We start from the raw sequence: 12,352 nt of genomic DNA, 5'->3' as shown, positions 1-12,352 counted from the left end.
AGTAGAATTTTAAAACTTAGTCCTTGAGACTCTACTTTGGTGTAGACTGTTCGACCGAAGTCACAGTGTTTCTAAGGAATGATACCAATTATGCGTGCGCGCTCCTCAGTTCAGTCGCTCAGTTGTGTCCAACTCTTTGCGACTCCATGGACTGCAGCGCCAGGCCTCCCTGTCCCTCACCAACTCCCGGAATTTACTCAAACTCATGTCCATTGAGTCGGTGAAGCCATCCAACCATCTAATCCTCCGTAGTTCCCTTCTCCTCCCGCCTTCAATCTTTCCCAGCCTCAGGGTCTTTTCAAACCTGTCAGTTCTTCCCGTCAGGTGGCCAAAGTATTGGAGCTTCAGCTTCAGCATCAGTCCTTCCAATGAATATTCAGGATTGAGTTTCTTTAGGATGGACTGGTTGGATCTCCTTGCAGTCCAAGGGATTCTCAAGAGTCTTCTCCAACACCACAGTTCAAAAGCATCAATTCTTTGGCACTCGGCTTTCTTTAATAAAATTCAACTCTCGCATCTGTACATGACTACTGGAAAAACCATAGCTTTGACTAGACAGACCTTTGTTGGCAAAGTAATGTCTCTGCTTTTGAATATACTATCTAGGTTGGTCATAACTTTTCTTCCAAGGAGCAAACGTCTTTTAATTTCATGGCTGCAGTCACCATCTGCAGTGATTTTGGAGCCCCCAAAAATAAAGTCTGTCACTATTTCCATTGTTCTGTTTACCATGAAGCGATGGGAACAGATGCTATAATCTTAGTTTTCTGCATGTTGAGTTTTAAGCCAATTTTTTCACTCTCCTCTTTCACTTTCATCAAAAGGCTCTTTAGTTCGTCTTCACTTTCTGCCAGCAGGGTGGCATCATCTGCATATCTGAGGTTATTGATATTTCTCCTGGCAATCTTGATTCCAGCTTGTGCTTCCTCCAGCCCAGTGTTTCTCATGATGTACTCTGCATATAAGTTAAATAAGCAGGGTGACAATATACAGCCTTGATGTACTCCTTTCCCACTTAGGAACCAGTTGTTCCATGTCCAGTTCTAACTGTTGCTTCTTGACCCACATACAGACTTCTCAGGAGGCAGGTCAGGTGGTCTGGTATTCCCAGCTGGAGCTGCGGCTGTGAGGCGCTGGAGCGACTTTAAGGAGATACCCCACGTCCAAGGGCAAAGGAGAAGCCCCAGCAAGATGGTAGGAGAGGCAAAATCGCTTGAGCGCTCACTTTGTACCAAGCCTCAGTTCACATTTTCGCTCACCTCATCCTCAAAACAGCCCTCTAAGGAATATACCTTCCACACTTGAGTAAACAGAGCTGTGGACAGATTTTGTGACTGGTAGACTCTACAGCGGACTTCCTTGGTGGCTCAGACAGTAAAGAATCCCCCTGCAATGTAGGCCACCTGAGTTCTATCCTTGGGTCAGGAAGATCCTCTGGAGAAGGGAATGGCAACCCATTCCATTATTCTTGCCTGGAGAATCCCATGGACAGAGGAGCCTGGGGGGTTACAGTCAATAGGGTCGCAGAGAGTCAGTCAGACACGACTCAGCGACTAAGCACGCACTCAAGCACATCCCATGCAATATTTAGGACTTACATATACTAAACACTTATTTATATTTTATCTCGGCGCCTCTTTTCTTGCTGCAGCAGACAGGGGTTGGGGCCCTGAGCTTTTCATTTGTAACTGCATACCTGTGGGGCTACCTTTGTTTTGAAGAATTTTTTGTTAACCGTCATTGAGAAGTAAGGAGTTTCTGAATCTCTGATTTGAAAGGTGGGTCCTGTGTAGCCAGCCCAAGTCTATCAAAGGCTAGAATGAATGGTTTCCCCTCTGTTCTGCTGGTCACTGATTCTCAACACGTGGAAAGTTGTCTTTTAAAATTCAAAAAAATGAAAGAATGCCCATTTATTTAATTTTCATTCATCAGAGGTTGTAGCTTTCCTCATACAGATTCATGTACATATTTTGTTAGATTTATACCTAGGGTTTTTTTTTGGTCTTCATGTAACTTTTTTATTTCAAATTTCAATTATTCATGACTAGTATGTATGAACTAGTCATGTATGACTAGTATGCTTCAACTTTGCTTTAATTGCTTGTTAGTTCCAGGATTTTTGGTCAATTATTTGGAATTAGCCGTTGTCAAGGGTGGGGCTGGGGGTGGGGTAGGGAAGGAAGAATGACTAGGTAGAGCACAGCAGATTTTTAGGGTAGTGAAACTATTCTGTACACAGTGATGAGGGACACATGCTATTGTATATTTGTCCCGAATACAACACAGAGTGAATCCAATGTGAACTATGGATGTTAATGTATTGGTCTTGGTTCATCAGTTGTAACAAATGTACCACACTAACCTAAGATGTAAAGAATGGGGTAAACCGTGTTGGGGGGGCAAGGGAAATTTGTACTTCCCAGTTTTTGTGTACATCTAAAACTGCTCTAAAACAAAGTCTATTTAAAAAAGACTGTTGATAGGGGACTTTTGTGAAATGAAGATGCTCAGGGTTAGTTGGAGGGGAAAAAAAGGGTGGGTATTAAGTGCTAAGAGGATACAGAAGAGAAAAAAGCACGTTGGTTGGGAAGACTCCTGAAAAGGGATATTATTTGAGCTTTGTCTTGAGGTAATTTCCATTGGAAGAGATGAAGTTAGAGGTAAATGGGCATCATATGCAGACAGAAATGTATCACACCAGGAAAATAAATCACACATTTGAAAAACAGGGAGTTGGGAATTTTTTAGTTTTGCTTAATATGATGCCAGTATAAGGTTAATCATGAAAAAGAAGTCTCAAAAGGTAGATTGGCCCACCCTATGATAGCCTCACTTGCTTCTTTTTTGGGGAAGGACCGTTTGACTCCTGGCCCAAATCAGGGTCTACTTCACAGACAAGCCAAGGGAAGTTCTCTGAAGCCAGACATTTTCCCCAGGGAAGTTGTACCTTCCCCTGTTGTTCATGCTGTTGGCAGTCACCTGCTTTTACACATGAAGCATTACTAGGGGAAAAATTGAATTAAGGTAGTAACCTTTCACTGGAGGAAAGGGCTGTTACTACAAAACTCAAAGTATTACCATGCATACTTTTTGACATAAAATGTCCATCGTATAGCAAAAGATAATCAGGCTGCAAAAGGAAATTAAAATGATATATAAGGGACTTCTCTGGCAGTCCAGTGGTTAAGACTCCGAGCTTCCACTGCAGGGGGTGTGGGTTCGATCCCTGGTAGGGGAACTAAGATCCCACATGCCTCAGGGCATGGCCAAAAAGAAATTAGCAAAATCAGGAAGCAGGAAAAACTGATCTGAAAAGGCATCAGATACTAGATTTTTCATATAAAGACTATAAAAGGCTATATATGTTTGTGGTAGGTTGATTTCCTCCAGTGGCCCCCGTTCTCCACCTTTCCCTATATCTGCATCCTTTACAATATGACTTTGCCGCTCCTCCCATCCAGAGATGGACTGTATTTCATTTCCTGTTTAATCCTCCTTAATCTGAGTTGGACTTAAGACTAACTAATAGTGTGCAGCGAAAATAGCATGCCACACTATGAAAAACATGATAGAGGTCCCTTAAAAACTAAAACTAGAGTTACCCTATGATCCAGAAATCCCACTCCTGGGAAGATATTTGGAAAAGATGAAAGCTGTAATTTGAAAAGATACACACACCCCTATATTCATGGTGGCACTACTTACAATAGCCAAGACATGGAAGCAACCTTAAATGCCCAATGACAGATGGATGGATAAAGAAGTTGGGGTACATATACAATGGAATACTACTCAGTCATTAAAAAGAAAGAAGAAATGTCATTTGCAGCAACATAGATGGGCCTAAAAGTATCACACTAAATGAAGTCTTAGACAGAGATAGACAAATACCATATGGTTTTACTTATGTGTGGAATCTAGAAAAACAAAAGAAATGAACAAACATAACAAAACAGAAACAGACTCATAGATACAAGGAACAAATCGGTGGTTGCCAGAGGAGATGGGAGTGAAGTAAGGGAAGGAGATTAAGAGGTACAAACTTTCAGTTCAAAAATAGGTAAGTCACAGGTTTATAATGTACTGTATAGGGAATTTTGCACTGGGTAATAAATCCTTTGTTGTGAGGAACAGTCTTGTGCATAATAAGATGTTTAGCAACATCCCTGGCCTCTCCCCACTAGATGCCAGTAGCACTCCTTCCACACTTGTGAAACCAAATATGTGTCCAGACATTACCAATGTCCTCTGGAAGGCAAATCATCCCCATAGTGAGAACCACCGGTCTAGAGTGATTAATTCCCAAAGCAGGAACGCTTGGGACATGAAGATAGTTTAATTAAAGTTGAGACAGCCATTTGGCCACTTAGAACTTCTTAGGCCAGTGAATCAACAGATAAAGAAAGAGCTTATTATACTGGCTGGGGTGATTAATTGTAATGATCAAGTCATCCTGCTTGTACAATGAGGTTAAAGAAACTCAGGAGAATTCTTGGAGGTATTCTAATTAATTCTATGTCCTATTATTAAAGTCAGTAGAAAACAAAAACCCATAAGCAGTACTATTAATGGCCCAAACCCTTTAGGGATGAAGATGTGAGTTATTCACCAAGAAGGAGTCAAGAACAGCTCAGGGCAAAGGGAATGTAACAAAAAGTAAAGGGAGGAGGCAGTTATTAAACACAACCGTGTGACCAGTAGCAAAAATGATTGTAACGGTTATGAATATTTCATCCTCGATTTGATATAAATGTGTATAGTGTTAGTCGCTCAGTCGTGTTGGACTCTTTGTGACCATGGACTGTATGTAGCTTGCCAGGCTCCTCTGTCCATGGGATTCTCCAGGCAACAATACTGGAGTGGTTGCTAGTTCCTTCTCCAGGGATAACTGTGTATATGTACACATAAATGTGTGTGAAATATAATTATGTGTACATAAAAAAAAAAAATGAAATCTTCCTTCTCTCATTTCCCTACTAACACATAATGTATTAATAGTAGTTAACTTTACTTCTCTTTACTCAAGTTATTTGATATGAAAGGAGGAGTGTGAGTGAAAGAAAAGTTAGAAGAATAAACATAACCCAAAGATGAAAAAGAGACTTTTTATCTTTTTTAGGGAAGAGGGTTAACATGTTTTTGGCTGAACATGGTGTAGTAGGACCATAATAGGCCAAACTATGATTTTGCTATTGTCTTTTCTTTTTTTGGCCATCCTGGGCCTTTGCTGTGGTGCCTGGGCGTCTGTCTCTCTAGTTGTGATGTGAGGGCTCAGTGGTTGTGGCAGGCAGGCTTTGTTGCCTCATGGCATGGGGGAATCTTAGTTTCCCACCTATCCATTCATGTTCAGTCGCTCAGTTGTGTCAGACTTTATTCAACCCCATGGACTGTAGCCCACCAGGCTCCTCTGTCCATGTTTCGGGCTGCCAATGAGTGAGCGGCTTGCCATTCCCTGCTCCTAGTTCCCCGACCAGGGATCAAACCTGCGTTCATTGCACTGGAGGCAGTGGATTCTTAACCACTGGACCACCAAGGAGGTCCCCACTACTGTCTTTAATCTGGATGGAAGTTAAGTACCAGTGAAAGAGGTACATATGGGTGCCTAGTTGAAGTGTGTGTTGGTGATTCTGTAGTGTGTCGTCTTGGCTGGGCTGCTCTATGTTGTGCAGGATTCCTATTCTTGCATATTTCCAGTTAGAGTGGGCCATAAGAGAGATTTTGCACAAAATTCGGAGGGTGGAAGTGAAATAGCAGTCATATTGTTTTTACGTTCAGAAGGTCAGTGAAGGGGTGACAGATGTTGGTGCAATACATGCACATTTATCTGCTAGTTCACCTTCTTGCTATGGGGCAACAACCAGACCTTTAGCTGACCCACCTTCCCACAGATCTGCCTTTAGCTTCTCCAAATTCTGGGCAAGGTATGTTTAACTTCAAGATAAAGGGCACAAGATTTTCCTTCAGAGCACCCGCATCACAAAAGTTGGGTGTGGTAAGAGATGAAGATAGGTTCTGGTTTGTCTCCTAGGGATTCTAGCTCATTTCTACTCTCCCTCTTTACATCCAACTCCCCTTCCTGAGTCCTTGCCTTGAAGATCTTAAGTTCTAGACTCAGAGAAAAGCTTTACACAGACTATTTTTAACAGTTCCTACGATTGCATAGGGCCAATTGCCTGTAAATCTGTCTCCTAGTGATTCTGCTTCTCTGAGAGAAACTTGATTAATAAGATGGCCTTTCATAGAAAACTAGACAGGACTGAAGGGGAAAGTGGGTAACCGGAAGACAAGTCAGAAGAAATTACTCAGAGATACTCCCCCTTTAATAAAGGAATCTACGAAAGAGACTATTAGATTTAACAATAATAAATCAAAATGTCTAAATATAATTAACTTTAACCACAAGAAGAGAAGAGAAAGAGAAAAAGGTGGATGAAATATTTCAAGGGAAAAGGCTAGGATTTTTAAGAACCGATGAAACACATCAATCTACACATCAAGAAATGTGTATACCATTGTTCATATATGGTTAGCTAATTTCACAGGATGTGTTTTCTGTATTCAGCTTCACATAAATTTAATACTTATTCAGATCTGTCTTGTTAATTCCATGAATATAAGCAAAATCTCTTTATTAGAGACCAGTAAGTGTTGTTTGAATTAGAAATTGTTCTTTCTAGGAAGATGGAAAGATAGGGCTTTGCCATACTTTATAAATATAGTTTACCAAGATGAGCTAATATTGGGCCACACTTAGAAGTTATTAATGTCCTTATGTATCTATATACTAAAACATTTAAGAGAAAAGTTAAAAAAAAAAAAAAGAAATGTGTATACATCACTCAACAAATACCAAGCAAGATCACTAAATGAAATTCACACCTGGGCACATCTCAATAAAACTGCAGAAAACCAGAGAAAAGTTTTAAAGTAGCCACAGAAAAAGAAGTAAATTTGATGGCTTGATGGAATGTTACTCAATAATTAACTAGGAAAACAAAACAACTTTAAACATCTGTGTACCTAATAAAATATCCTTATAATATATGAAGGAGAAGAACTGGTAACCCCAACATCATAGTGAGGGATTTTTAACATCCTTTACTTGACTGATTTATTAAGTGGACAGAGAAAAATTGGCAAGGATATAGCTAATAAATGTTTCGAAGTTAATAGGCTAGACCTAATGGACAGGTATTAACAGTTCTGCATCCAACAATGAGAGAATTTTATTTTCTTAAGCACACATGGAGTATTTATAAAAATTAATCATGTACATAAAGCATCAACAAATTTTAAATATAGATATTATACAGACCATGGCCTAGGTCACACGATAGTTGAACAAGAAGTGAAGGATGAAAACTTCAGACTGAATCGCAGAGCAAGAACCTAACCAGAGCCTGTGTTTAGTCTTGGACCCCTACCAACAGCTATCTCATCATTAAAGAAACTTAAAACCTGTTTTTAGTTAAGCTGTATAGCTGAGTTTTCATTACATGCAATCAAGTTCAATTTCAACTGAGTAGGTATCCTTGACCCCACTTAGCATTTTGATAAGTGCAGGCTTCACAAGTACAAATTATTAGACTCTAAGCTCCATGAGAATAGACACCCCAGGTAGTATATCTGTAACTTTGCTCAGAAGATAGCATGATATGTCAAGCATAACGATCAATAAATCTTTCCTGAATAAACAAATGAGTGAATCAATGCTCCCAAGATTAAGATGCTGGGGGTGGGATAGATAGAGCTCAGTACATACTTTCACTACTGGAAAAATAAACATCACGTTTCTACTGCAGATGAATGTAAGTGATATCTTAAAATAAAGACTATTTTTGGTTTTTTTTTGCATCAGAAAATGCTTTCACAACTGCTGAGAGCTGCCACCGAGTTCATTATCTTTGCAGAATAATAATGAAGAATTTGGAGGAAGGTATTTAAGAAACAGGCTTCCCTGGTGGCTCAGTAGTAAAGAATCTGCCTGCCAGTGCATCGGACGAGGGTTCCATCCCTGGGTCAGAAAGATACCCTGCAGAAGGAAATGGCAACCCTCTCCAGTATTTTTGCCTGGGAAATCCATGGACAGAAGAGCCTGGTGGGCTACAGGCCATGGGGGTCACATGACTCAGTGACTAAACAAAGATAGTTAAGAAGCAGATGTAAGGCAGATCTGATATTCTGAAATGCCTTTTTTTTGGCGGGGGGGCGCCCTGTGGGGCTTGGTGATCTCAGTCCCCTGACCAGGGGTTGAACCCTTGTTCTTGGCAGTGAAAGCACAGAGTCCTAATCACTGGGCCACCAGGGAACTCCTCTAATATGACTCAGTGACTTCTGAATTCTACCTTTGAGACATACGCCTGAAGTGTACTATGGACCGATCCCAACCTTTACCATCTGAGGCTGTCAGAGAGCATGAACTAGAGAAGATGGAGCCTGCCATGCGTGTCAGTATCTTCATCTCATTTGGAAGCAACATTTTGAAAGCACTTTTGCAAAGCCAGGGCTGATATCCAGGTGCTTGGGGGGGTTTTGGGAAAATTCCAAAGAGTGTGAATAAAACAGGTATTTATTTGTAACCTTAAAGTGTACCATATAGGGAATCTCCCCACCCCCAAATTAACTCCAACCTGATGTCCCCATTCTGCGAGATACGCAAAAATCATAATTGTATTGGGGTCCCCCCCACCATTACCTTGAGCCCCACAAGCAGTTAGGAACTTGACAAGCTCACAGGAAGATTGAGGAAAAGGCCCCCAAATCCTCCACTTAGAATGATCACCTCGGAGATCGTTTTTGTCCAAGGTTGACCAGTCTCTCTCAGTCACATCATTTTTGTTATGGAATCTAAGTCATATCTGAATCTTTCGCAACCCCATGAATTGTAGCCTGCCAGGGTCCTCTATCCATGGGATTCTCAAGGCAAGAATACTGGAGTGGGTTGCCATTTCCTCCTCTAGGGACTCTTCCAAACCTAGGGATCAAACCCAGGTCTCCTGTATTGGCAGGCAGATTCTTTACCACTGAGCACCTGGGAAGCCCAGGTCACATTAGACCACTGAAAATTTTGCCATAATTGGGAATATGGTTTACTGAGCTTGTTCTTACTGCCCTGGGGCAAAACAAAGACGTGAATTTTTCTTAACGTTAAACGTATTCTTGGTGTTAAAATGTCCTTTCTTTTACAAAATAACCATAATAAGGTTTGTTAAAGTCTTTATTTGGCAAAACACTGACCCCTTTATGTAAATTACCATTTTCATGTGTGTGTGCGTGTGTGTGTGTGTGTGTGCGCGCACGCGCACGTGCATTGGTGATGAGCATTATTGTAAAAAATAAACAAAGCCAGATACTAGTTAAAGCAGTGAAAACATATTTTATTCGGTAACTACTGACCAGAGAGGAAAGAACTGAGCTCCATTTCGACTTGTGCAGAAGTGATTGGGCACGTTAAAGGAAGAATGTAGGATGAAGAAACATATATTGTATAATTCAATTTAGATCGAATGTTTAGAAAAAGCAAATCTATAGATAGAAAGTAGAGTAGTGTCTGCGTCGGGGTAGGGGTGGCAAGACAGGACATAGGCACTTGGGTTGATGGAATGTTCTAAAACGGAATGCTCGAAATGGCTGCACAACTTGGTAAATTTACTGAAAGTCGCTTAATTGTACATTTAAGAATGGGTGGATTTTATAGCATATACTTTACCCATAAAGCTGTTTTTTTTTTTTTTTTAAACACAAAACTAAGTGGCAGCGGCAGGGGCAAGGCAAACGTGCAAAATTACAAAGGGTTCAGTTCAGTTCAGTCGCTCAGTCGTGTCTGACTCTTTGAGACCCCATGGACTGCAGCACGCCAGGCCTCCCTGTCCATCACCAACTCCCAGAGTCCACTCAAACCCATGTCCATCGAGTCGATGATGCCATCCAACCATCTCATCCTCTGTCGTCCCCTTCTCCTCCTGCCCTCAATCTTTCCCAGCATCAGGGGCTTTTCAAATAAGTCAGTTCTTTGTATCAGGTGGCCAAAGTTTTGGAGTTTCAGCTTTAGCATCAGTCCTTCCAATGAGCACCCAGGACTGATCTCCTTTAGGACGGACTGGTTGGACCTCTTTGCAGTCCAAGAGACTGTCAAGAGTCTTCTCCAACACCACAGTTCAAAAGCATCAATTCTTCGGCACTCAGCTTTCTTTATAGTCCAACTCTCACATCCATACATGACCATTGGAAAAACCATAGCCTTGACTAGACGGACCTTTGTTGGCAAAGTAATGTCTCTGCTTTTTAATATGCTGTCTAGGTTGGTCATAACTTTCCTTCCAAGGAGTAAGCGTGTTTTAATTTCATGGCTGCAGTCATCATCTGCAGTGATTGGGTTGGGCAATTCTTTTCATTAATTCTTTTAATTGTAAATTCTTTTAACCCAGCTGGATCTGCCTGCTGGCCATGACGGAAGTTAGACCCCTCTTCCTACAGAGACTCAGCAGCAGAGGCTTATTTTTCTGATGATTACATTTCAAATGAATGGCTTTTAGGTCCCTGAGAAAGACACTCTGGTATTGTGGGAGAACCAAAGGAACACGGGTCAGAAAGAAGCTCCCACTCACCAAAACTAGAGAAAAGCCTGTGCAGCAATGAAGACCCAGCACAGCCATAAATAATTAAAAAAAAAAAAAAAAAGAAAGAAAGAAAGCTGGGTTTGGTTTAGTCTTCACCTTAAATGTTTTATCTGACATCTCTGAGCATGTCTAGATTCCAAACACATAGCTTAAAGGAGCATGCCTCCTGCCCTGCCTACCACCCACATGGTCACTCCCATTAGCTACAGTAAGATCTAAGATGGTAAAGAACTCACCTGCAATGCAGGAGACCTGGGTTCCATCCCTGGGTCAGGAAGATCCCCTGGAGGAGGGCATGGCAACCCACTCCAGTATTCTTGCTTGGAGGATTCCATGGACAGAGGAGCCTGGTGGGCTACAGTCCATGGGGTCACAAAAGAGTCAGACAGGACTGAGGGACTGAGCATTCAAATTCTAATGTAACTCCAAAATGCTAATTATTGTTACTCCAGACAAAATGTATCTGCTTTTGAAAGATTTCTAGAAATGTATCACATCCAAAAGTGGGGCATGCCTGCAGAATAATCCACCAGTGTACAACTCCTGTCCATGGCTTCATTCAACTTAGAAAAAAAGAAATGTGATTTATTTTTCAATATGTATATCCACATTTCAAATTTTAAAATCTAATTGCAATTGCTTCTAAATGCACTGTTGTAGCCATGAGTTCCGGGAAACAAATTCATTCAGGACAATGCAGATAGTGGAGTGCAGTTTATTACACCAGCGGGCCCAAGGCAGAGTCTACTCTTAGCCAAGGACCCTGACCAGTTTTTATGAAAACCTTATATACCCTAAGTGTACGTGGCCAAACCCACCTCCCCAAATTCCCTGAAACTAGTCTGAACAAAGGAAGACAAAGATATTTTCAAAGTTAACCCGTGATTCATATGTCTTAAGCCTAGGTAGTTAACCGTGGACAATTATCAATAGGCCTGTGGTCATACCCCAATCAGCATAACAGAATTTATGATTCTATTTGGTTACACAGATAATTAGGGTATTCTTTTAGACAATGGAGAGTCTAGGTGTGAGCCCTGGGGTTCTTCCATTCACGAGGCCTGGTTTTCTAGTTGGTATGTTGTTTCCATAGATACTGGGCATATAGCTCAAAGTCCACAGTCCGGCCCAAGATGGAGTCCTGCTTTCAAGATGGAGCCTGTTCTGTTTCCTCCTACAACACTACAAAACACATTTAACCCACAGGAAGTCAGATATCTGAGAGGACCAATCAATCCATCATGGTAGTGAAAAAAACAAGGACATTTCTTCAAAACTAAGTAGCACACTAGGCCAAAATGGTCATTTAAAAATTTCTTTTCTAAAGACGGGGGCTTCCCTGATGGCTTAGTTGGTAAAGAATCCGCCTACAATTCAGAAGACTCCAGTTGGATTTCTGGGTCGGGAAGATTCCCTGGAGAAGGGAAAGGCTGAGCACTCCAGTATTCTGGCCTAGAGAATTTCATGAACTCTCCGTCCAGAAGTATAAAGAAATATGATAGCTGTTTTATTTATAAACTATTCATATGTGTTTTGCATATAGAATAGTGATTGTTTTGATTCTTTTAGCGAGTGTTCTGTCATTATTAACCAGAGAGGTAAATTTAGGATTAAATATCAGAAAAGGCTACATGCCAAGCTATTTTTCTCAAAAAATGATTATTATTTTTTTTTAAATGTCGTCTTTCCTTTTGATTCTGCATGTTAAACGTTGTTGTGTTTTGTGTTGTGGT

Source organism: Bos indicus x Bos taurus, chromosome 11, assembly GCF_003369695.1.
Source record: "Bos indicus x Bos taurus breed Angus x Brahman F1 hybrid chromosome 11, Bos_hybrid_MaternalHap_v2.0, whole genome shotgun sequence".
Taxonomy (NCBI): domain Eukaryota; kingdom Metazoa; phylum Chordata; class Mammalia; order Artiodactyla; family Bovidae; genus Bos; species Bos indicus x Bos taurus.
The sequence above is the reverse complement of the archived record's forward strand: the minus strand, read 5'-3'. Positions refer to the sequence as shown.